The 23,965-nt window shown below is 42.8% G+C and overlaps 2 long non-coding RNA genes across 2 annotated transcripts in view; both read left to right on the top strand.

Annotated features, from left to right (window-relative positions):
* The window catches only part of LOC128854640 (uncharacterized), a 28,594-nt gene extending 5,574 nt beyond the window's left edge, over positions 1-23,020 (top strand). Inside the window, exon 3 of the long non-coding RNA XR_008453610.1 lies at positions 22,919-23,020. This is a non-coding gene — a long non-coding RNA (uncharacterized LOC128854640). The remainder of the gene's footprint in view (positions 1-22,918) is intronic.
* Positions 23,021-23,283: 263 nt separating this feature from the next.
* Positions 23,284-23,965, top strand: part of LOC128854674 (uncharacterized) — a 63,277-nt gene continuing 62,595 nt past the window's right edge. The window contains exon 1 of the long non-coding RNA XR_008453620.1: positions 23,284-23,410. This is a non-coding gene — a long non-coding RNA (uncharacterized LOC128854674). The remainder of the gene's footprint in view (positions 23,411-23,965) is intronic.

Here is a 23,965-nt window from a genome sequence, read left to right as displayed (position 1 = left end):
CAGAGAGCTGGCAGGCGGTGGGAAGAACCTCGACTGTGCCTGCACTGATGTGCTGGCTGGCTCCCTGTGCAGTCCCTCCACTTGATGGGGAGGCAAATCTGCTGGGGTCTGGCTGAAGATGAATGGGAAGAACACAAGAAGGGAGCTAAGGGCTCCCCAAATCAATATCCCTCTTGTTCAAAGAGCAGAAAGAGCAGAGAGTTTAGAGTGAAACTAATAGGAGGGCCAGGGAAGAAAAGCCTCAACTGTCGTTGCCATGACAAATAATGACAAAAAATGACTGAAGCATTTTAAAGGTAATGTTGCAATCAAAAATATCCTGTGGGTTGCTTGGTTATAATTGGGCTGAGCCCTGTCAGCACTTGTTAGGGCTGAGAGCAAGTGCCCTGCAGGGTGCACAAGCAGTGTGGGCACTGAGCGGTGTGCAGGGAGGGAGACCAAGTCAGGGTCTTGTTACAACAGCTTCAATTCCTCTGGGAACCACGTGTGTGTCTCTGCTAGAATCATGGAATGGTTTGGGTCAGAAAGGACCTCAAAGCCCATCCAGTCCCTCCCTCTGCCATGGGCAGGGACACCTCCCACTGGATCAGGGGCTCCGAGCCCCATCCAACCTGGCCTGGAACCCCTCCAGGGATGGGGCAGCCCCCACTGCTCTGGGCAACCTGGGCCAGGGCCTCCCCCCCTCACAGCAAAACATTCCTCCCTAAGATCTCATCTCACTCTCCCCTCTTTCAGATTCAAACGGTTCCCTTCATCCTATCCCTGCTCTCCCTGATCGAGAGCCCCTCCGCAGCTTTCCTGCAGCTCCTTTCCATACTGGAAGCTGCTCTGAGGTCTCCTCGGAGCCTTCTCTTCTCCAGGCTGAACAGCCCCAACCCTCTGGGCTGCAAATTTTGGATATTGGGTATTTTGCATTTGAATGTCTCTTTCTGTTCCTTCTTCTGGTATTCTCATAGCATCTTGTTTTGGGAAGTTGCATTGCCTTTCTCTGACCCGGCTTATTCATCTCTAACAATGGAAGTAGCAGGGCTTGGAAGTGTGTGTGAGGGTGAAATTTCTTGTGGGGAAGAGAGAGGGTGGCAAAGGGCTCTTGACGCTTGATATTTCCCTTGGTTGGGGTTGAAGCGTTCCTCAACACTTCAGGAATGAGGATTAGTTGTGTGAAGTGTTGCACTTGAGTCTTACAGAAGTACTGCAAGAAATACAACCACTGTACTGCTGGATTATGGTCCTAGTGATAATGTCTGTATGTGTGTGTTTTCTTTTCCTCTCCTTGAGCTCCGTGAATTTGAGACACAGTCCATGTGGAGCCTTTCTCTCAAGTTCTGATCCATTTCCAAACATAAATCTTGGCTTGGTGGCAGCCTGAGTTTTGTTGTGTCTCAGACAGATTATTTAGGGCTCCAGGACACAATACCATGCTACTGTTGTCTGTCTGTCTCCTCTGTCTTTCTGCTTCTCCTGCTTCAATTGCAAGAATCACTAGTTCTTAAATAGTTCTTGCAAAATATTGGCCAGTTTTTGTGTGCAGCTCTCTCTGAGCATGTGCGAGCAATCTCTGAGTGTGTGCACCCCAACTCGAGGAGGGGGAAGATGCAAAAACCCAAACCCTGCTGCAGGGTTCTTTTTTTCCTAGTCGTGCCTGCTTACCCCTGTGCCGTGAACATAAACAGCTGCCAGAACCGAAATGTTAAGGTAGAATACAAAGGGAAGCCAAGGGTGGCCGAGCGTGTGTGCAAGACTGCAGGCAGCCAGGATTGGTGCACCAGGGAGCCACAAACTAAAAAGGAAAAGGTAGGATAGCGTTTAAGAGAATCCTTGTTGCTGACATGCTTTTACGATATAATAATGCCTCTTCCCTCTATTTTGGGCCTGCGCATCTGCTAATCTGTGTGACCCTCTGGTGCTGAGAGCAGATGTCAGCCCAGCCACATTTTGCAACCCAGGAAGCGCAAAGATGATAAACCAGATTGGACCAAATCAATCTCTGTGCTGGTAGGACTCCAGGGGAGGTATCAGCCTCAGGAGGTATCAGGGAGTCAAAACTCCCTGTCAATGTTCCAAGGAAAACCAATTGAGACCTCACTGAAGAACCCCAGAGGGAACACTAATTGCGTGTTGTTTGAATAGTTCCCCTATTGAGAGTTTCTGCAATAAACCAGACCAAATCCCCACAGAGGGTGCCAAGAAGGATTTTGCTTTGGTTTTGCACAGCTTCAGAATTAAGTTGCTTTGGCCACTAGAGCTTTATTAAATTCTCTTTGCTAGCCATCTTTGTAAGCTGCTTTCTGTAGGATGGTGTTTGTAGAATGGAAAATGAGGGTCTGTCTGTGCTGGAATAGTCAGTATGACAAAGGCATGAATGGCAAATTTCTTGCTGTAGTCAAATACTTCTGTGTATTTTTTGAATTTCCCCTTTTTTAGTCATTCTAGATAGACTGCAAACCCGAAGGCGTCTCCTTCTAATGGGCTTGATTGTTGGCATTGTGCAAATACTGAGCTTGCAGTTTCTTTTGCAGCTTCAAAGCCTACACTCAATGAATTAGTGCCGATTTCAATGCAAAAAATAATCCAGTGGTGTCAGAAGGACATAATTTCAATACTCACACTACTCCTTTTGGCCTGGAATGACCACGGGCTGTCAGAACATAATCATTCCTATGGGGAGTGACGTTACAGCAGTAACAGTATCTGCGAAGTCATCAAGCGTTCATGCCCATGGCTGAGGCTTTCTAGTCCATAAACCTTTTCTGAACTCAGATAATAGAGTTATCAAAAAGATAGAGCAACTGCTCATCAAAAATGTGTGATATTCACAAGCTTCATTGAAACATTATGGTGGGTTGGGTGCATTGGTATAATTTGGGCTATTGTATAATATATTAACCAACGCCCAATGGACCTGAACTTCTGGCATTTTCAATCTTTTCCCCCTCTTTTGAGGATAAGAACATAATTTGATGCTAACTTTTTTCTGATTTGTGATCCTTCTAGAGCACGCAGACTGTATAAAAATTTGTAGCATCGTTTCTCTGATATTTTAATTTAAAACTAAAACATACCCATTCTTATGTTTACGTTCACTTCCAGAATTCTTACATCAATCCTAAGATTTAGTCAATCTTAAATGTTCATCATCGTGTTAATTGTCTTTCAAATAATGTTTGAACTGGATCTGTTAGCTGGTTTAGTTAATGAATTACGTGTTATAAATGGAGCATTACATGACCTTAAGTCTTCTATAAAACCATTTACACAAATTCATGCCCTGGTTAATGGAAATCATGATTTCTAATACCACGTCCTGAATTTTCGGAACGTGGGCTGGAACTTGTGTGCTGTAGGCTAAAGGACAACATCCTGTACAGCAGCACTGGGCTTCACTCTCCAATGTAAGTGGATATTACAGGGGTCAGGAAATTGATATGGACAGTGCTATTTGTAAAAATTGGTTTAATAGAATCCTATAAAGTGAGCTTTTGCATCGTTTTGCCAGTAAAAAGCCCGGTGAAGTCAGTGAAACACATGTTGTTACAGGCTTTAAGAGGTTTTTGGATTGTGCCTATAGGAGAGAGAGATGACAGGCTGCGCTGCAAATTGTTCTCATAAACCGGGACATTTCAGCAGTATTCTAGGCAACCTTGAACAAGCTTCATCAGAAAAAAAGGTCAAATTATAATGTAGCAGGGAGTTTTGATGCTGGCTTATTTTTTATTACCTTTTGAAAGGACTTGGGAACCCCTGCTGAAACTGTTGTTTAATTAAGTCTCCTGTTTTTGCAGAAAAAGGATAAGAGAGTGACTTTAAAGGGATTCAGCTTTTTCTTAGGAAAGTACATGTCTTTTTTTTTTTTTTTTTAATTCAGAGAGGTCTTTGTAAGAAGCATGAGTGCTTTGTGATCAGGGTTCTACCGTTGGTTTTGTATCCTCTCTCACTACTGAAATATAATTTAAATTTCAAATTGAGGACTTGCTTGTAAATCGAATCGGGGTTCATGAGGACATAGTGCCCAAGGATTTACTTTGTCTCAATATATGCTTTTCTCTCAGTTCATTATATTATATTCTGCAGTGTCATGGGGAGCCCAGTACAGAGCAGAATTGTTTCTTTCTAACCAGATTAGTGTCAAACTTCTGTGGAAGTGTTTACAGAGATTAAATTGATCTTTTCAATTGTGTTTTGAGATGGTTTTGAGCAAATAAAACTACATTCTAGTCCACAACATTAGTCCTTACACATCTTCTGAGTTATCGGAGGTCAGAGTTAGTGCGTACAGCTGTAATTTGCTGGTATACTTTAGGCTGGGTCAGGACGAGTGTGCTTCCCTGGTGTTGGAGAAGGTTCCAGAGGTTATAGGATCATAGAATGCCAGGTTGGAAGGGACCTCAAGGATCATCTGGTCCAACCTTTTTAGGTGATATATGGTTTAAATGAGATGGCCCAGCACCCTGTCAAGCTAAGCCGTCAAAGTGTCCACTGTAGAGGAATCTACCACTTACCTGGGGCGATATTCCAACGGAATTCCAAGGTTCACTGTCGGCTGTACACTAGATCATTTGCCTGGTATAGCTTGGATCTCAGCAGAGAAGGCTCTGCTCTCCTGCAATTTCATTCTTGCCTGTGTGTTCCAGGTGGGTGCCCCTGCCCCTCTGTTCTTTAGGGTGTTCTGGGGTTGTTGGCAGCTCAGCATTGGAAATGGGTACAGCCCAAAATTACAGGTACCAATCAACGCATGGATTTTATCTACTCCATGGGTTACAAGCATAGCAAATGTTCAAACTTGGGTTACAAACCATTTTATCTGAGGGATATCTCACAGGAAAGTTTTATTTACAGAACAAAAGTATAGAACTGGTGTAGAAACAGCTCTAAAGTGCTTTTAAACCCTTGTTGTTTAGTGAAGAATAATGTGACAAGGAGCTGAGGCTTCGGGTTACTGTGCATTAGCTCTCTGGCTTTAATCCTGTTTCTGTGTTGTCGTGATCTTTTTTTCTGTGTCTGATCCACTTTCAGTACATGTGAGCTGACTGAGCTCTTTGAGGTAAGAATTGGCCTTTTTATTACATATCTGAAGGACCCTGGCATTATTGTGCTTTCACCTTAATTTTACACTTAAGAACAAAGACACTAATGTTGGTCAAACCACTGTTGTTCCCAACAGTTGCTGTTTCTTAGCTTTTAGGTGGGGTGGGAAAAACCCATAAGGTGACAGTTCCTACATTTGACACTGTAGAGAGAAGATTTCCTTTTTCTTGCTGCTTTGACCTAAATAATATCTAAACGGATATATAACCTCTGTTTAAATCTCCCACAGCAATTACAGCAATGCCTCTGGTGGCTTGCGGTGCTGAATGTGTGCTGCAGATTCAGGACTGGATGCTCTGTTTTCCTCTCCAGATATCGATAGCCACATAATTTAACAGGAGAGATTTGGTGCCATTTGCAAGTATAGAACAAGATGTTCGGTCCATCAGGATGATTGGCAGGTCACTATGACCAAGTTGACACTGACCATGCAGAAAGGTAGTCAGCTTGATAGAGCAGCAATTCTAGGTGATCAGGCAGTAATAAGGAGTTTTTAAAGCATTTTGGTCCTGTAATGTACATTACTCCAAATAAAATGGAGTTATAAAATATCAAAATGCAATCCAGGAGCGGAAGAGTTAGGCTAATTGTTAAGTTCTTTTCCATTGGACGTTGCAATTAATCAAAACTATTGCTTGGATTCAAAGGAAGGCTTACATCTGTGTCTCAGTGGTCTGATTCACAACAATTGGAAGCACATTTTGGTGTTGGGAATTCCTTTGAGTCGAGCTCAGTGCTGTATTAGATGGGCAAAAACATAATGGCTTTACTTCCAGACATCTTCAGACCTAGAAACCAAATTATTCAGTAATAATGCTGTAATAGGTACAGAGGTATAGCAGCAGATTTGATGTAGCGAATACCAAACGCCGCTGAACACGAGGTGACTGACAGCTCAGTCAGTGCTGTACATATGCACATTTCCTGCTGGGGACATTTAGGTAGAGCTTTAGTAATACAATCATTATAGTCCTTTGATGAACACGGTAGCAATTCTAACAGGAAGGTACATTTGGTGTTGTAGAGACCTTTTTGCGTTCTTAGCATCTGCCTGATATCTGGGGGGTTCCCACAAGTACCTAAATTATAGCATCTATCTTAGGATCTAACTGCATTCAGAGCCAGGCTCCGAGTTCCTTGCGTCTCTAGTGCGTTATGCTTTCCACATCGTAGCGGTGCAATATGATTTGAGGGCATTTTGATGAACAGGTCTTGCTCAAAGCCTCGTTGCCTTGCCAGGGAACAGGAAGCATTGCTGGTTCCATGTCATTTGCAGAGCAGTCTCTTGTTGCGTGTGTGCTCTTACATGTAAATTGTGGTGCTGCCTGTGGATTACACTAAATATTTCACCCTATGTCTGTCTAAACCTCTGAGCATTACAGTTGTAGACCGTGCACATAAATAATTTATTAAAAACATTGTATGGATTTTAAGCCTTCCCCTTTTGGCATCTGCATTTTCATCTCTGGATGTTGGTTGTGTATTACACGGCTGTGATAAATTAGCTTTTTAGTGAATTGGTTATGGTGGATTTGTAGGAGAAAGCAGAAGTAGCTGTTACGTAAATATGCAAAACTTTGCTGGTAACAAACTAGAAAAAAAGGCTAATTAGTGTAATTACTGTCATTATAATTCTAATGTAACTGCATAGACTTGTACTGCAGCAACATCAGAGCTGTCACATTTGCAAACTGCATAATTATATGTATTAAGTTCTGTCTCTGTTGCATCCAATATATAAAATGGGCTGTTACCTTAAAGTGCTCCAGAAGAAAAGTCAAAATGTCGTTAAAGGGATGATGTAATCACCTTGATTTTTCTGCTACCAATGAAAGGTGGAACAAAAGGCTTATCTAAATAAGCACCTTTAAATACCTTGATAAAATTCATAAGTGGATGGTAAGCTGAAAATAACAAATCTGAGTGTCCACATGTGTACATCTGTCTGTGTCTGCATTCATAAATGCTACTGCCTTGTACTTACGTGTCTACAGAGCTTCCCTTGAGTATCGCAGATTCTATATTCCACCAAGTTTCAAAATTGGAGTCCTTATTGAGCTGTTACGGAGCAGTTTTTCCTAACAGGACGATCCACGCATAGCCTCACTGATACTGTGTGAAGTTTTTTTGGGGGAGGCCATAGCATATAGAGTGATGTCAACTCTAAAATCCTAAGTGATTGTGAATGTGTGTTGCATGCTAAATTACACTTTTAGAGGCTTCTCAGTTACTTGGAGTTTTTTGAGCTTACAGAAACTTGGAGGGAGCAGTGGGTGGTGTTGGTGCTTTGGAAAAGAGGGTAGAAGTTGAAATAATTGTGATCCATTGGAAAAATGTATCAAAATTGGTAAGATGGCATTTAATAAAGATGAGAGTAAAGGAGGAATCCAGTACACAGGCTTCTAATATGGAATTATCAATAGGAAAGTAGAGGATGTGGTACTGCAAACGGAGCAGCTCCCAATGGGGTTCATCTGCAGAAAGGCAAATGACATTTTTGGAAGTTGAGCCCTATCACGTGTGAGAGATGGAGGGTAATTATTGCTGATCTGACTGAATGAGCAGCTGAAGACCTGAGTCTTTTATGCCCCGAACAGTGGTTTTAATATCTAGCGTACAGATGATGCAGATGCCAACTTAATCCAGTGTTATCCACACCCAAAGAGTAATGCCTCAATCTGCTGAACTTAAGAAGAGTCACCAACTTCTCCACTCTCAGTCAGATCTTGTTGTAAGCTGCAGGATTGGTTTGGTTCTCAGGCAGCATTTCATTTGTCACATCTCTGTCTTTAGTGCTGCATGTTTCAAAACTGGACTGGTGTTTGTCACCAAGGCAGTGACACCCACGCTTTTGTTTGCCCAGTGTTCCCTGTATTCCTTGACCAGCTGGTAACAAAGACCTAACCTGTCCCAGGACCTCACCCTGAAAGACCTAAACCTCAACCTGAGGTTAATGTACTCATAATGATGAACAGAAAACTTAAACAGGAACAGATACAACTTTTAACATGACCCAAATAAAATCTTGATTCATAATTCTGTAACGTGGTTTCGTTCCCTGAGACCATGGCACGTCGCACAGCCTTTTTGAGCCCCCAACCCTCTTTCAGCAGACTGAGAAAGTACATCCTGGGAGACTTCCTTACTTAATATGTATTTATGCTTCTGGAGCACTCTTGACAGTTTGTTTTCTCCCCCTTTCTACATAAAAAATGAGTTGCTTTTGTACTGCTCAGCATTGTGTTATGAATATTAATCCAGAGGGTTTATTTTTGTTGTTCTAAATCTGCCTGTATCTTTTATAAGAAGAAAAATGGGACATAATTAATCTCTCTGTTAATCTTGATATTTGCATGGAACAAGTGAAACAAGCTCTTCTAAACCACTTGCTCCACTCTTAAGAATTATTTACACTGCAGTTCAGAGGGAAACTTGAGGGCTTCTTTATTTATTTATTTTCATCTCCTAAGATTCAATACACACAGTGGGAGGTGAATTTCCTAATTCCCAGTGAGTTTTATCTGGTTCACTCTAGCGGTCGGAATATGACTTTGAAAAGATCTGCATGAGAGGAGAGGGAAGGTATCAAATTTGTAAATGCAGCTCATTTGATATAACACGGCGCTGATCACGTACGGCTCAGCTCTCCAAACACAGGCCAAGCGGGTGCTCCAGGTGTGTGTTTAAACTTAGACTTGGTGGTGAGGGTTCCTGATAATCAGCATTAACATTAGCGGCAGGAGAGACTTGGACGCTGGGTGCTGTTGAAAATTATCTTCTGCTGACAAGTGTCTCTGTACCCCTTAATGAGAAGATGTGTGATGCAGGATAAATTGTAGAATCATGGAATGGTTTGGGTCAGAAGGGACCTTAAAGCCCACCCAGTTCCACCCTCTGACACCTCCCACTGGATCAGGGTCTCCAAACCCATCCAAGATGACCTTGAACACCTGCAGGGATGGGGCATCTTCTAAATTCTGAGGCAAATAGAACAAAGACCCTGGAAACAGCATTCACCCTGCAACCCAGATGTTTCTACAGTGCAATGAAAGGAGTGTAATCCTTCAGAAAACCTCACAGAACTATTTATTTACAACCTGCCCAGTATTTTTTTTTTGTTTTCCCCCCAGTATCGAGGTAGGACATAGCGGAGCGGTGTGTGCTTTGGAGGAAGCAGCAGAATAGCAGACAAGTCCAAGCCATATGCTTTCTAAATCATGAAAGACAGTTTCCTCAGGGTACAGATCCTCTTTACTTGTGTAAATATGAAAAGAATTGAAGCCTTGAAGCACCGGACCACAAGCAGTGTGATTTTTAATATCTGAAAAGTCAAGTGTTGCATTATGCGCGTTCTGCAAAGAATCATGGAAATGTGAACAATACAGAACACTTAAACTGTCTGCAGCACTGTATATATTTAAATACTTTTTGCATGTATTGAACCCTGGTGTCCCAAGGCAAAAAAACTTTGTTTTGGGCACTGTGTGTTCCAGCTGCTGCGATGGACATAGCAGAGCAGCATAAGCTGCTTCAGAGACCTTTATGAAATTTTAATAAGCCTTGTGCGGTGTGAAGGAATTGAAATTTGTTTGATCTCTCGTTGCCGTTGTTGTTAACAAAAGTGACAGGGATGCCAATTAAAAGAAGGGAATTATCTGTGCTCTGTATAAATCAATAGGATTGGTAGAGCCATGAAAACAGACTCAGGGTTTGTTTTCCTCGTTTTGGTCAGCAATTTGTTTCAGTTAATGGAGGATGGAGAACTTCTGCAGGTTGAGCTCTAATTTCATCAGCCTTATGTGCCTCCCTCCCACAGCAGGAGGTTTCTGACTGCTAAGGGACAGCAATCTTGTAGGTCTTGGACTTCACAGATGCTGCAGGTAACTGGCAGGACACAGATTTATGCTGTCTAGTTTACTCACCAGTGACACGTGTCCTCTCCCTAACCTTCATTTCAGTGTCCTTCAGAAAAGACATTAAAAGAGGATTAGGAGAGGAGCTAGAAGGTTGGCATGGGAGAGTTAAAGTGGATGGAAATGTAAAGTTCATTTTTTCTATGAGTCCCTGAATGTCCTTCATGTGCTGAGGGCCCAAACCTGAACTCAGGATTCAAAGTGTGGCCTCACCAACACTGAGAACAGGGGGCTGATCCTTTCCCTGCTCCTGCTGGCCACACCATTTCTGATCCAAGCCGGGATTCCGTTGGTTTTCTTGGCCAACCAGGCACACTGCTGGCTCATGTTCAGCCAGTTACGTTCAGACTCAGTAAGATCAGTCTTGTGATTCAGACAGGGTTTTTACCTTCTTATCGACACGTTTTGTCAGTTGTTGTTCTCCTGGGAAATCTCACCTAGTCTTCAGTGAACGCTGAAGTTGCAGTTGCCTTCAAGATGCAGCAAATACACCTGAAGAGTAGCACAGTGAAGTGATGGGTTCAGTCTGGAGGGCGACCACCAGCTGACAGCAACAGAACTGTACTGTGTGCTGTACAATGCCATACGATTAGTAGGTACAGTAACAATTGTTTTTGAAGACAAACCCTGTATATTAAAATTTGTGAACCGAAGTCAACTCTGATGTCTGGCTTCAAAAGGCTTGTGATGAGGATGAGCCTGGCCCTCCATCTGAAAAATAAATTGCAGCAATATTGAATCCTTGGAAATGCTAACCCTGCTTTGAAGGCTCCTGTTTTATGAAAGATGCTTTGAAGGTATTCATTCACTCTGAAATGAATTCAGGCTATTCATTCTGCCACTCACAGAATGAGATATAATAGCAGTCACTCATGATTGCTGTCGTCTATCAACAGTTCATTACATCCCAGTTAGACCGAGGGTATAGCGTTTGTGAAAAGAGTTACCGTGCACATCTTGAAAAGAAAAAGACAGCAACTTTTATATATAAAGATACTGAGCCTGCCTCCCTAAAAGACTGGATATGTGATATTTTGAATGGTTTTCATCAAGTGAAGCCACTGATAACGATGAACAGATAAACTGGTAGAAAATGGTGCTACTCAAAGGGGTCAATTTAACTCATTTAGGATTAAGCCTGTTCTGGAGCATCCTGCCCCGTGCTACCCCGTGCTTTAATGCGTGCAGTGACTCGCACCTGTACAAGGTGGCTGTGAGAAACAAACAGAAAACAGTGGTTGACTCCCATTTTCCACTAAGCAGATGTGAATTATATTCCTAGCATGATTTTCCTCTTCAGAATGTGTCTGCCAAACCGCTGATACATCTCCTCTGCTTTTGCCTCAGGAGTTCAGTCAAATCTCCTTCAGCCAGGCAGGGAGATGGGAGCTGCCAGTTTGCGTCTGGGATTTATTGACAAAGGAAGCTGGATTCCTCTTGTTGCTAAAGTGAATTCTTTAGTAATCTGGTGGTGTGTGTGAATAGAGAGGATCAGTGGTAGGACAGGTAGTTAAGTGCTGCCCGGTAAGCACCACCAATTTTGGACAATTGCACCGAGTTCAGAGGTTTGCCAAGAAGGGACCTGTGTGTAATTTTGCTGTTATTTAGGAATGATGTGAGTGTAGACTCCTAACATGTGTGATGGGACTGATACCTGCCCGGGGAAAGACTATAAAAGCAGGATCTAACTCTTGGGAAATAATTTAATCAGTATTATCTCAAAGAGCAAGATCACCATTACCTTTTAAAGTAAAGTGATGCTAAAACACCATTGGGTTGACTTAGCAGTCATCTCTCCGGGTCCTTTCTGTTGTATCCTCGCCAACTCAAACAGTTTATTCAGCTTTGGACTTAAGGCGTGTGCCGATTTCACTCATCTCCTTGCACTTGTCGTATATGCTGGCTCCGTTTACTCAAGAGAGTTCTCTGTTTTGGTAATGTATAGCCAGGATTAAACCAGAGTTGGCTCTATGTACCCTCTGCCTCAGTTTACCTTCCTGTAAAGTGGTTATAAGATTATTTCTCTGCGTAGTTTACTATGCTTAGCAGTGTTTTCAATGTGGTTTACATCCTTTCAACAACTTGTCCATAGATTAAAGAACACGCAAAATAATAATATACAATCTAGAATGGACACCTTAGCTTGTGAGTAGAACTTCTCCCAAATCCCTGAAGAGTAATTGAGGTAATGACTAGTTAACTGCTTGCTAATGTAGAATTTTCTCATTCAGACAAGTGAACTGTAATTAACACATGGCCTACAGATACATGTGGGGAGGGGGTGGGGAATATCTAATTATCCTCCCTCTTTTCCCAAGTATGGATAGATTAAAATGCCCTGTTTTGTGGGAATTACAGTTCATTAAACTCTAATATGCAGAGATCCCTTTAAAGAAGGCTTTTTTTTTTATCAGCTCTTTTAACTACCAGGTTTGACTTGAAGAAAAAGGACTTGAAAGACTTTGCATTCAGAAAAAAACCCCAAGGGGGTAGATCCCCACAGCTGCATTTGGACATAAAAGCCTTATTTTGGCTTCCCCCCCTCCTTTTAAATGTATGGAAACACAGTGTTTGGAGTTAGGACAAAACTTCACAGACATCAGCTAATCAACATCATCGTGAGGTTGGAGAAATCTTTAAAGCAGAAGTCAGGGGAGATGTCCAGATACACTAGTGGTGCTCTTAACACACTATCTTCTTGTCTTGTCTTCTTAACATGCTGTTCTTTCCATCTTTGTCTTAATTCTCAAAGGTGCTAATTCCAAAATCCACTAGTGCATGGATGCCTTTGAGGATGAGCACCTCTTCTCCCACGGTCACCTCCACCCATGGTTTCAGCTGCTTTGCTCGGCAATGCACTTGGGTTCTGGCTAAATAACATCCTCCTGCTTTGCAGATGCAATATTTGGTTCACCCATGGTTTAAGAGAGCACGTAACCCAACTGGATAAGGTTATGCTGATGGCAACTGAATCATGAATTGAGCAAAATGAGGATTTTATTCCTTTCACTGCAGTGATCTCCTCCAGGCTTTTGACCATTGTACAATCACGGGCAGCAATAGCATCTGAGGTTCTCTTTCTACGCCAGGTGACACTGGGCTGATGCTACATGCTTGTAACGTCACCTCTTGCCAGCAGATGTCCCTTCAAGCTCACCAATACTGTGCATTTCTTGAAGAGATGCTGCATGTGAGCTTTTAGTGGCAAGAAGTGATTTTTTTTTTTACCCAGTGTTATAGAGGAGCCCACCGTTTGGTTTGAGCTCCCAGTGCACAGCATGGCACAGTGTGGAGCAGTGAGGTGAGGTGTGTCCGGGGGTTACCTTGGACCAAACGCCTCGTGGGGATGCCCCAAACTTTAGATTGTTGCATCCACAGGGAGGAGGTGATGATGCAAGCAGAACCTATTGTGGGGCCTGATTTCTTTCTCCCATCAGCGTTTAACTCTGTGTATAATCCTGAGCTGCTCAGGTGATGTTTATATGCATTCAGTCTTTAAAGGGATGATGGGTTCTTCCTCACCAGATGCCCTTTGTTAAGGGACTCGTATACCTTAAAGACACAAACTTTAAAATATATAGGCAGATTAATTTTTAAGTCAAACCCAAACACTCCTGAAATAGATATCCTGAGTTTGTTTGCTAATCTTGATGGTTATTTTGAAGATAACTGTATTTTATAGATGTAGTGTGAAGCTGTTAGTGACCAATGTTACACAAATATAAAATAATGGGCAAAACCCAAACTTGTGTGTCTGCAAAGGAGCAGGGCAAGGGGTCCTTTGGGGCCAGCTCTAACTTTACAGCATGTTCTGTTCTTTACAGCATGCGAGAGATGAACAAAAGCTGCTTTGGAAGGAGAGAGTACAAATCTGCAAAAGCTGCCTGGAGAGAGTTGTGAGGTTTAGACCTCGATGTTTCCGTAGCTCATCCCCAGTTCATGTCTGTGAAATTCCTAGTCCTTAGCATTTTTTGGTGTGTGGGAGGTTGCCTGGCCGGTTTGGATATTCTTGCATGTTGTTGTTTCATCAGTGCTACTACTCTCCCGATTGTATGTAAGTCAGAGTTTCAGGGGTGTGGGCTCCTGGCTCTGCCACCTCTGTCTGTGGCTGTGGAAAAGGAGCTGGAGCTCGAGTCCCTCTTCCTCCTTGTATTTGTCATAATGCATCAACTTGTCTGTAGAGCTGAAGAACCCTGAGGGCGGTAGATGCCTAGGTCGACATTTTGGTTCACGCCAGCTAATAAATGGCACCAGACAAGTTTGAAACTACTTTGTCAGACTGGATGAGTGACAGACCTGCGAGAAGCAGCCTCTTCATTTTCTGGAAGGATGTGTGTGATAACTCTCTGAACAGCTTCTGGTTCTGATGAGTAGGGGATTGACAGCTGGACTTGGAGATTGAGTGGATTTGATATCTTGTTTTTACTGGAGGTAAGGCTGGAGCAGGGAGGTTGTGAGTGCATCATTACATCATTTATATCTTCCTGCATGTATGAATGTACATAATCTTCACACACAAAAAAGGACTTCAAGATCTTCAGGGCTCAGTTGCCATTTGGATCTTGCCCTCATCAGCATAATTAGTCTCATTTTAGAAAAATAAAAATGTCACTGGAAGGAGAACCTACATTTTTTTTTGTTTCAAATACTAGTGGTTGGCTTTTGATGCCTTGTCTGTAGTGCCTTTAACAAACTTACTTGTCAGATGAGCTGCCATAAGCTGCTCTAATGGAAGTATAAGTTTCCTTGGACTCTTTTGTAGATTGGACATAGGTAGGTTTAAGTTTGGTCCCCAGAGGAAGAAAACTACGTCTGCATTGTCTTGAATAGTCTGCAGAGTGTGTGTGTCCTATCCTGAAGAATCCAGCTGAAGGTCTAGAGGGAGCCCCTCTGATTTTACTTTGGGCTGTTTTCCTCTTCCTCCTGTGGTGATCAATGTTAAAGGTCATCTCTATTTACTGCTTACGCCTGTTGGAGCCCATGTCATTGAGGGGGTTGCTGATAAGTTGATTCCTATTTAAGTACAACCAGTTACCAACCCCCAGACGTATCCATACACGAATGCCTGGCATGGCGAGAACACACTGCACCCCAGTTCCTCTCCTGTGTGATGTTCCCTCCTTTTGTGGCTCCCTCCTCCAGCTATTCCTTTGGAATTACTTTTCAAAAAGCAACAACAGCCCTTTCCCAGCATGTTGTGCTCTGTATCGGTATCTTTATGCCATTCTGTGCTTCCAGATTGGTAAATAAATGCCTTGTTGTCAAGGTGATGGGAGTTTTATGATAGTCAGTTGAATAAATAAATGCACTGGGAAATTAAACCCCCAAAGTTGGCAATCATGGTCAGTATTCCTACCCTGTGTGTTTCTGCTGACAGGGAGGACATCTAGAAACTGTTCTTTCTGTTCTGCTTTCAAGAGAAGCCTGTGGATAACCCTTACCTTGAATGGAATACGCTATCGGCATCAGAGAGCAAAGCCCCAGCAGAGGGTTTGGAAGCGCTGCAGAGATCTGTGCAGGCTGCCAGCCCCACTCCGTGCCAGCACCGAGTGTTCCAGGGAAAGAATTAAGAAATCTATATGGAAATGGGATTAAGTTATTCAGTGTATACGATCGGAGTGTTCTTCATCATTTTGTAAGACTTGAGGTACCTGAACGTGCTTAAACATCTGGCTTATGGATCATCACTTGCTTCCTGATGATTCTCCTTGAGTCTTACGGTTGACTTACTCCCGTGGCAGTTTATCAGTTCCAATTATATTCTTTCCTGGAGTGAAAGTATCTTTATGTTAATTTATTGTAATTAGGGATAAAAAGCAGCAGTATTTGAGGACAGAATTGAAGAAACACCTCACAAATGATTCCTCAAGAATTCTTTCTCTGTCTTTTGGTTCCATTTTCTGTACGCACCAAGGAAACGAGTGAGCCTCAACTTACCATTATGTGTTTGTTAATTTGCCTCGTTAGGGGTGTTATAGTTCTTTTCCGATGTGTGTTTATGCTTCCCAGTGTTTTTAGCCTGCCCTCCACTACAAACAGTGAACTCCTCCATATGATGCTGTCATTCTGGACTGGTAATGAATTCTTCCCCAGATGGGCTCTGTTCCCTCGCTCGGCCCAGGAGCTGGTGGAAGCTTCTCCCACTGTTAGGAGGATGATGTACAGAAAGAAAACATTATAAACATATGATGAGTTGTTACCCTTGTCGACAGTTTGTGACCGCTTCTGTCACAAGAGCAATCTGGTCACCTATTCACGTTGTAGTAACAGTTGGTGTTTTGATACCTAATTCACTATTTTTTTCTTGTTTAAATCTTCACTGCAGGAAATACAGTAAGGGGTCATCTTAAATACTGTCTTAGAAGTTAAAATTAACTAAAAAGTTAAAGACTTGAAAGAAAAACTTGTAAACACCCCCACCCCCCCTTAGCACACTAGCGTGGGAGCTCAACAGATGCTGGAGGCACCCAGAAACCCCATATTTTCTACGGCATAAATAACAAGGGGAAATAATACCTGGAACTTTGAGATAGTAGAGGTGATGTTGTGGATCCTTGAACACGCTCCACATGCACTGTGCTGGAGCAGCTGTATCTGTAAATGGCATTTGGTATCTTGGGCAATGGATTTAGAAGGGATTCTGGTGTCTGTGTTGCATGGCAAGGAGCACACCCTGGTGGACATAAAACTGACACTACAAGATTGGATAAAGTGGATTAGGCATTGGTTTGGGTATAGAGGAGTCTGAGCTCTGTTCTTATGCAGCATATCTCATGGAGTTTGTGTATTTTCTTTTGTCGTATTCCACTTTTTGCTAAGATTCCATTAGCCTGGACACAGCACGGCACTGAAGGGTCCCTATCAGCGCTTGGAAAACGGGCCGAGGGGCTCAAGCTTTCTGCTCTCTGTCCCCACTGATGCTGTTTGCGTTGCTTCTGTTTTTACTCAAAATCAATGCAAGGATCCATTTTATTGGTAGTTAATTGGACACTGCCTATTCATAGGTTAATCTTTCTCAGTTTAACCTTTAAAATAATAGATAAGCAGCCCTAGTGTGAGAGGCCAAGGAATTAAAGAAAGACAGTAGTGTTTTGTTGGCTTTCCTCCCATTAGTCACCAGAAAACAAATATCAGCAGCCTGCTACAAATCTGAAAGTGGCTCGGGCACGATCTTGGTCTCTCCATCACGACACGCACAGTATGCCAAGGGCGAAGACTGAATGTAACACTTCACTGCAGATTGCTGTCATGCGGTGTTCCAAAGAGATCTGCAGATACAGCGCTAATAAAAAGTTCCACAAGCCTCTGATTTCATACGAGGTGAGGAGGAAAAGAAACGGCAATCGAGCACATTTTTCTGTCCATTAGTTGAGGCAGTGTGCTGTATAAATAACCGATTTTGGCCTTTTGTCTGCCCTTTGTTATTAGCAGTGGTCTGACGTGAAGGATGGAGAGGAAAAGACAAGGGCGGTCTAAACAAATAGTGGGAGATGGGTCATTTTGATTGCAAAGCGATCATTTGCTGTGGGATGTGCAGGGTGAATGGTATTAAGTGTGATTGTTTTCCAGACTGTAAATGTACCCGTGTGGTGCTGAGAAATCCCAGTGAAATGAGATGTAGTTGGATTTGCTGTGGAATTATTGTTTGCCAACGCGGAGCTCAGAGGTGTCGCTGTTTTACTGAGCTGGTCAATGGACTGAATGGTTTGTATTGCAGGAGGTCATGGTGGTGATAGCGACTAAACTGCTGGCTTTTCCTGTTCTCTCTTATTTCCTCAGGTGGGATCTTACTTGTAGATCAGTGCTGAACGTTACTGTGTCAGGGTATGTGTTCCTGCCAACCCAAACCATTCTATGGTTTATGCACTTCATTCCTCTGCACCTCTAGGTATTTTTCAGTTCACAGCTTCCTTAGGGGAGTAGTGTTTCAGGTTAAACAGAATTTCCTATTTGCTTGTATAAAGAAACTCGGTGAAGATGCGTCAAAAGAACAGAACAGATTGAAGAGAGGGAAGAGTACACAAGCTTAAGAAAATCAAGTCCTGTTGTGGTTGAACTCAAGAGCCTGGGTTGGTGGTTTAAATCAGTGGAACTTCCAATGCTGGTTGTACATGAAAGTGGAGGTAGAACATCTTGGCAGAGTTCCTTCCAATGTAATTGGGAGAACGTAGTTCCTCTGGCTTTGAGCATTTGTCAGCTGGAGCGATGGCCAGGATCTTTCCAGGCTTTTTGAGTCATTGTTCATTTTAAATGACTTTAACAGTTCTGGAAGTATTCATGAATTCAGGTTTCCTCACTCTTCTAATCATGTTGTCGGCTTAAAATTCACATTTAATTAACCTCTTCACCCAAGGCATAAATCAATACTCGAGCTCCAAATGCTAACCATGCCGATAGTGATTTTCATCTGGGCTTGCTGCTGAAAATTAGGAATTGAGATGCCTGCAGGAAAGGAGAAAACCGGTTGTGCGGAGTGAAGCACAACTAACTGGTAAACTGCAATAATGAATGTCCTTGGATGGAATGGGAAATCCATTCATTGGGGTTCCAGGGAAGAAAGTGAGAACCAGTCTAAGCAGAGCATGATACAGCATTCAGGACAGAATTCACCTGTGTGGCTGGACTTGTATTTAAATACAGACTCCATGTGTCTTCTAGAATTCCTGAGGGTCGCACAAAAATCTTTGGAGTAGCGATAGCAGAGCAAAAGAAGTTAGAATTATGTGAACTTGCACATGTGCAAATTCCTACTATGAAAATCTGTGTGGTGTTGTCTTCTCCTTTTTGTTGCTGTTACCTAGGGATGCTGTAATGTATTTTTAGTAGAGCGGCTCCTGGGAGCACGGCTGTGCCCATCTCTGTGTCCTTTCATTGAAAGAGGCATGGGAGACACTTGATGTGAAAGGGGAACATGCACAAAAAGAATATCTCATTATTTTTCCCGGGGCTGAGCAGAAGCAACACTCATTGAACGTTATACAAACACCGTAGCAGCCATGTGAAAGTGGATGCTATATAACGTTAGAGACTAAACAAACTATTTATTTTTCATTTTGCAAGGGTATCGTATTTTTCAGGGGCTTAACTCCTATTCAGAGTTAAGGATGGGAAGAGCAGAAGGGGGTTCCTATCTTTCTCTGCTTCAAGAATTTCTACATAGTTCTGAAATTCCTTTTTTCCCCTAAACAAATATTTCGTCTCAAATAAAGAAATTACTTCTCACAATTATTTTGCTAAGGACAGGCTAAAATAATCCTAATGCTGTGAGCTTAAAATTCTCCTTGATCTATTGCTGAAGCCCGAGTAGCCCCTAAAATAATAATGAACGATAATTGAATAAATAATTAATAATCATCTGAGTTTTAATGAGATGATGATGACGGGGTAGAATGAGGTTGTTTAGTGAGATGTGATGGGTTTCATGACTACCTGCTGCAGTCAATATTCTCTTTGCATGATGAATTCAAACCTTGTGTACTAGAAATGGAAGAGCTGTTTTCTGTGGTGGTGAACCGGCTGTGTTTTGCAAAGGAGCTGCCAGCTAAGCAGCCTCCGGGTGCTTGGGCGGTGTTTCAGAAGGATGCTCAGTTGTGACCCTACCTGTAAATATGTGAGGTGGCTGTTGTCTTTACAGTTTGCGTATCGGGAGTTGTGGGCAGTCTGGATCCTGAAGAGTGGTGACAGACAATGCATCAGAAGCACTTCAAGAGCTTATGTTTGCGTTACGTTTTTTCCTGCTTGGGTACAGTGGAATACAGTTTCCACTTTGAGTAGTAACATGGAGTCTTGGTAGAATTAGAGGTTTTCTTAGAGGAAGGAACCTAATTTCCTTTATAGAATTTATATATTTATTTATAGAATTAAGGACAATGGGTTAATGTGGTTTGAGAGCACACGACATCTTTATTCCAGCAAAGGTGTGGGCAGTAGTTGTCAAATGTTCAATTTGACTGCAGTGTTGGGTCTGAAGCTCATTTATGCTGGGAAGGCATGGGACAGTCCCATAACAAACCTGTATTACTGTAAAGCTGCCTTGCTTTTTGATGGTAAAATCATCTACGTTTCAGGGATATTCCTGCAAAGACCTTGAGAGCTCTCTGGCCAGCTTTGCATACCTTGTTTATGGGTGTTATTTTGGATGCGCCTTTATATTTTGCAGTAAATGCAAGTCCGCATACCTGAACCTTTAAACTACTTGAATTACACACCTCATTTCACTGGAGCCTTGAGGTTGGTATATCTTCCACAGAACCATTAAATAAAGTCTTAGCTCAGCAGAGTATTTAACCATGTGGTTAAAGCTTAGCATACTATAAAATCTCTTGATACTGGAGGACCTTCAGGCGAAATTATGTCTTCAATTATATGTATGCGACTTCTTTGGTTCAAATGGAATTGCTCAGGTGTAATGCAAAGCAGAATGGGGCAAAAAGAAGGCTATATTGCGGTTTTGTTCAGTTGGCTTTTCCTTGAAATTCAGTGTTCTGGTACAAAAATTTGGGCAGAATACTGGTTTGGACTGATTTTCACTTCAAACTCTGCTAGAACAAATACAGTGTTGCTGTGCATTCATCCCCCAAGAAGTGGATGTGGGTTTGAGAAGCAATGTTCTGCCTTTAGCCGTGAATGATCATCCCCTTCTCAGGAGCTGTAAGGTTACTTGTAGGCTAAGGTCTCTATTCCATTCCAGAGCTCGGAGGCACCTTGGCAGGCACAAGGAGCAGCAGGTAGAATTTGGTGTGAGGGTAGGATGAGGAGTAAAGGTTTTAAGACGAGAGGAGGGACTGAGATGAGATCTTAGAAGGAAATGTTCTCCCGTGAGGGTGGGGAGGCCCTGGCCCAGGTTGCCCAGAGCAGTGGTGGCTGCCCCATCCCTGGAGGGGTTCCAGGCCAGGTCGGATGGGGCTCGGAGCCCCTGATCCAGTGGGAGGTGTCCCTGCCCATGGCAGGGGGTGGGACTGGGTGGGCTTTGAGGTCCCTTCCAACCCAAACTATTCTATGATTGTATGAATTTAGTTTCCCTGACCTGAGAAGTAGTTGTACTCTGTAAAAGTCTATTTTGAAAGCATTTCTTGCTGGAACAAGCTTGCTATGATGCTGCTCAGGTATCGACTGGCTGTTGCTTATAAGAGCAGAGTTACTTTGCTGTGCATGTTGAGGTTTGGTTTTTTTTTTTTCATCTTGAGCATGAAAGTCTCCTGTTGTTTCCAGAGTCATGTTTCTAAAAATCTTTTGCTTCTTGTTGTGTACGGGGAGGCATTTTGATTATTTTGGAGGGTGAAAAATGCACTGATCAGTTGGCAGAACCTTTCTATATTTCATACTTATAGTATTCCCCTCCCTGCAAATTGAAAAAGGAAAGGAAAATCAATTAAGATCCATTCAGGAAAAAAATCTCAGAATGGGATTTATGAGGAGGCAGCCTATGTGTATCTGTAAATGAAGCTTTATTTTCCAGAGCTTAGAAGTCTTAAGAAATCAGATTTGCACAGGTTTGGGGTCAGTAAGGTAGCAGTGACAAAATCCCCCTCTTTCATATATTCTGCATGCAAAATGCATTTTAGGCTTTATCAGCGCTTCCCTTATGTTCCGGCAGCTGCAGAGCCGCACAAAGTGTTCACATCTGAGAGCCGTCACATCAGGCTCTATTTCACTTTGTCACATCCCATTTATTGACTGGGGCTTTAATGGGATGACAGTCGCTGAAGAGGGAAGGCCCTAGAAAGCAAATAGAGACTGAGGAAGTCTGAGGCCATTCATCTGCCACCACCTCACGTGCTCATTAATTATGGATCTACTCGGAAGAGCTTTGTTAGACTGCTGGCAAGTGCACGTGATGCAACGTTCACAAATGCTTGACTCAACTCTTGGCAGACTTTAAAAAGGGAAACCCAGAAATGAAAATCAACCCGAGGACTGTTAAACTTAGGTCTGCACCCATCCCATGATTTGGGCTTGCTTCAGGCTGAGACTGTGGCCACACAGGCTTTCTCTACAACCTGACCTCCCAGGTGCTTCCCTCTTGTGAAAGGCAATCTCTTTCTGTGTGGAAGAAGAGTTCTTTTATTGTGGGCTGTGTCATCACTGTTGTGTTGTGCCTTTTCTGATAAAATCCCAGCCATTTCCCAGTGTACTTTATGTAGGCAACTGTACAAATGAATGTTTTGGTTGCCACACGTGGCAAAAGCCTGGACGAGAAGGTTGCTGTATTTATTCTGTTCCATACCACACCTTTCCCAAGGGAATTTGCTGGGTGACAGGTGACTGCACATCACAGCAGGCGTCTGGGAGAAACGTGGCCATACTTCCTCTTTACCTCCTCTCCTTCTTTTTTAACTCAAAGTACTAATCCTGGTTACTTTTTCCCTCTGAAGGCCCACGTACCTTTAAGGCTTCAATTTATAGTTTGTGAAAGCTCCAGCAACCCTCAGGCTTCTGTTGACAGGTTTTTCCATAGCAGTGCATGTCCAGAGGAACATTAGCGACCAGACCGAAGTCTCCTACAGAGATTAAAACCACCTTTAGAAACAAATAAGCAAACAGAAGCAGGAGGAGGGTCATGAAACCAGACCAATCTGGCCTTGTTTTTAAGGACTCATGAGCCCTTCTGCTCCTGGAGACCATTCAAGCTGTAGTCAGAACTTTGATGTTCTATGTTTTAGACTCTTGGTTACCAATAAATTAGTGTTGCTGATATGGTGGGGGGCATATGTGCAGAAGTTCTTCTCATGGACACAAACCTGAAACAGCTCCTTATATCGAGGAAACTGCTCATTTATTTGACTGTTCTTCAAGAATAAAGAGATAAAGAAAGGATACTGGTGTGTATCCATAGCTGCACCCACATATTGCGCTGCTTTTGGTTCTGGAGAAATTGCACTCATAGCCTTGTCTTTTCTCTGTGTTTTTTTTTCATACAGGATCATTGATGAACAATTTCTGCCTGAAATGAATTGCCTTCGACTTCTGTTGCTCCTGGAAGGAGGACACCAGGCATGCCACAGGCTGCGGACCAGAAAATGTAAGTAAACAGGATAAAAACACATGTGATCCGGGCTTCACTCATTCTGATCAATGTTGTGCTACCAAATGTGCTGCATGACAAACAATGATGCCTTTCCGACCCTCAGTGTAATGGTCATTATAAATAATAGTCTCATAATCACCTCCTGGAAACAAAAGCAGAAGCTGAAAGTTAACCAGGTGAAAACAGCAGGTGACGTGTGGGACAGATATTCCCATAAAATGAGGTGTAGTTCCTGTGCTGTGTGGCTTGCCTGCGTGCCAGCAAAGCGAGGCGGTGCAGGCCAAGTGTGCACCCAGCCGTGGGTCTTCTGTGTCTCCTAATCAGCAAATGATTCTCGCGTCTGTACAACCGGCTGATGAAGAACAAATGAAGTGGGACTTCAAGCGTGAGTTTTTTCAGTGTGCCAGTAATCAAAAAAAGGTCAAAATAGAAGAGCTCAGATTTTCAACAGAGGGTTCCGGGATCCAAACACTTAAAGAAATCATTGCAACTGATTTTTGCTTCGAAGATATATACCTAGCTTTGAAGTTAACTCTTTTATTGATGGAGGGAGAGAAACAGCTTGATGGAGTGTTGAGATGATCCCTGCTTGGGGTTCTGCAAACTGCAAAGCGCGGGACTTCTGAAAAAAGGAGATAATTGGAGCCGTTTCTTTGCAGAGTTGCATAAGTTTAGTTAAAGAGCATAGAGAAATGATTGCTGTGCTGTAGCACTGACTTGTGTTCACCAGCTGGCTGTACAGTCAAGATGTCTGTGAGTGCTCAGACACATCTTTGGCTGGTGACTGTCTCACCGATAATGAACAGTCAAGGGTGATAAACTTTAGCAGTTTTAGATGGAGTAGTTTGAGGTGTTACCTGCTCATACGGTAAAGTGTGATTGAAGTCAGTTATTAACCTGATGGAAGATTTCATCGACATTTTACCTTAAGCTTATTTTT

This window comes from Cuculus canorus, chromosome 26 (assembly GCF_017976375.1).
Source record: "Cuculus canorus isolate bCucCan1 chromosome 26, bCucCan1.pri, whole genome shotgun sequence".
NCBI classification, from domain to species: domain Eukaryota; kingdom Metazoa; phylum Chordata; class Aves; order Cuculiformes; family Cuculidae; genus Cuculus; species Cuculus canorus.
Note: the sequence above shows the minus strand (reverse complement) of the source record. Positions and strands in the feature narration are given on the sequence as shown.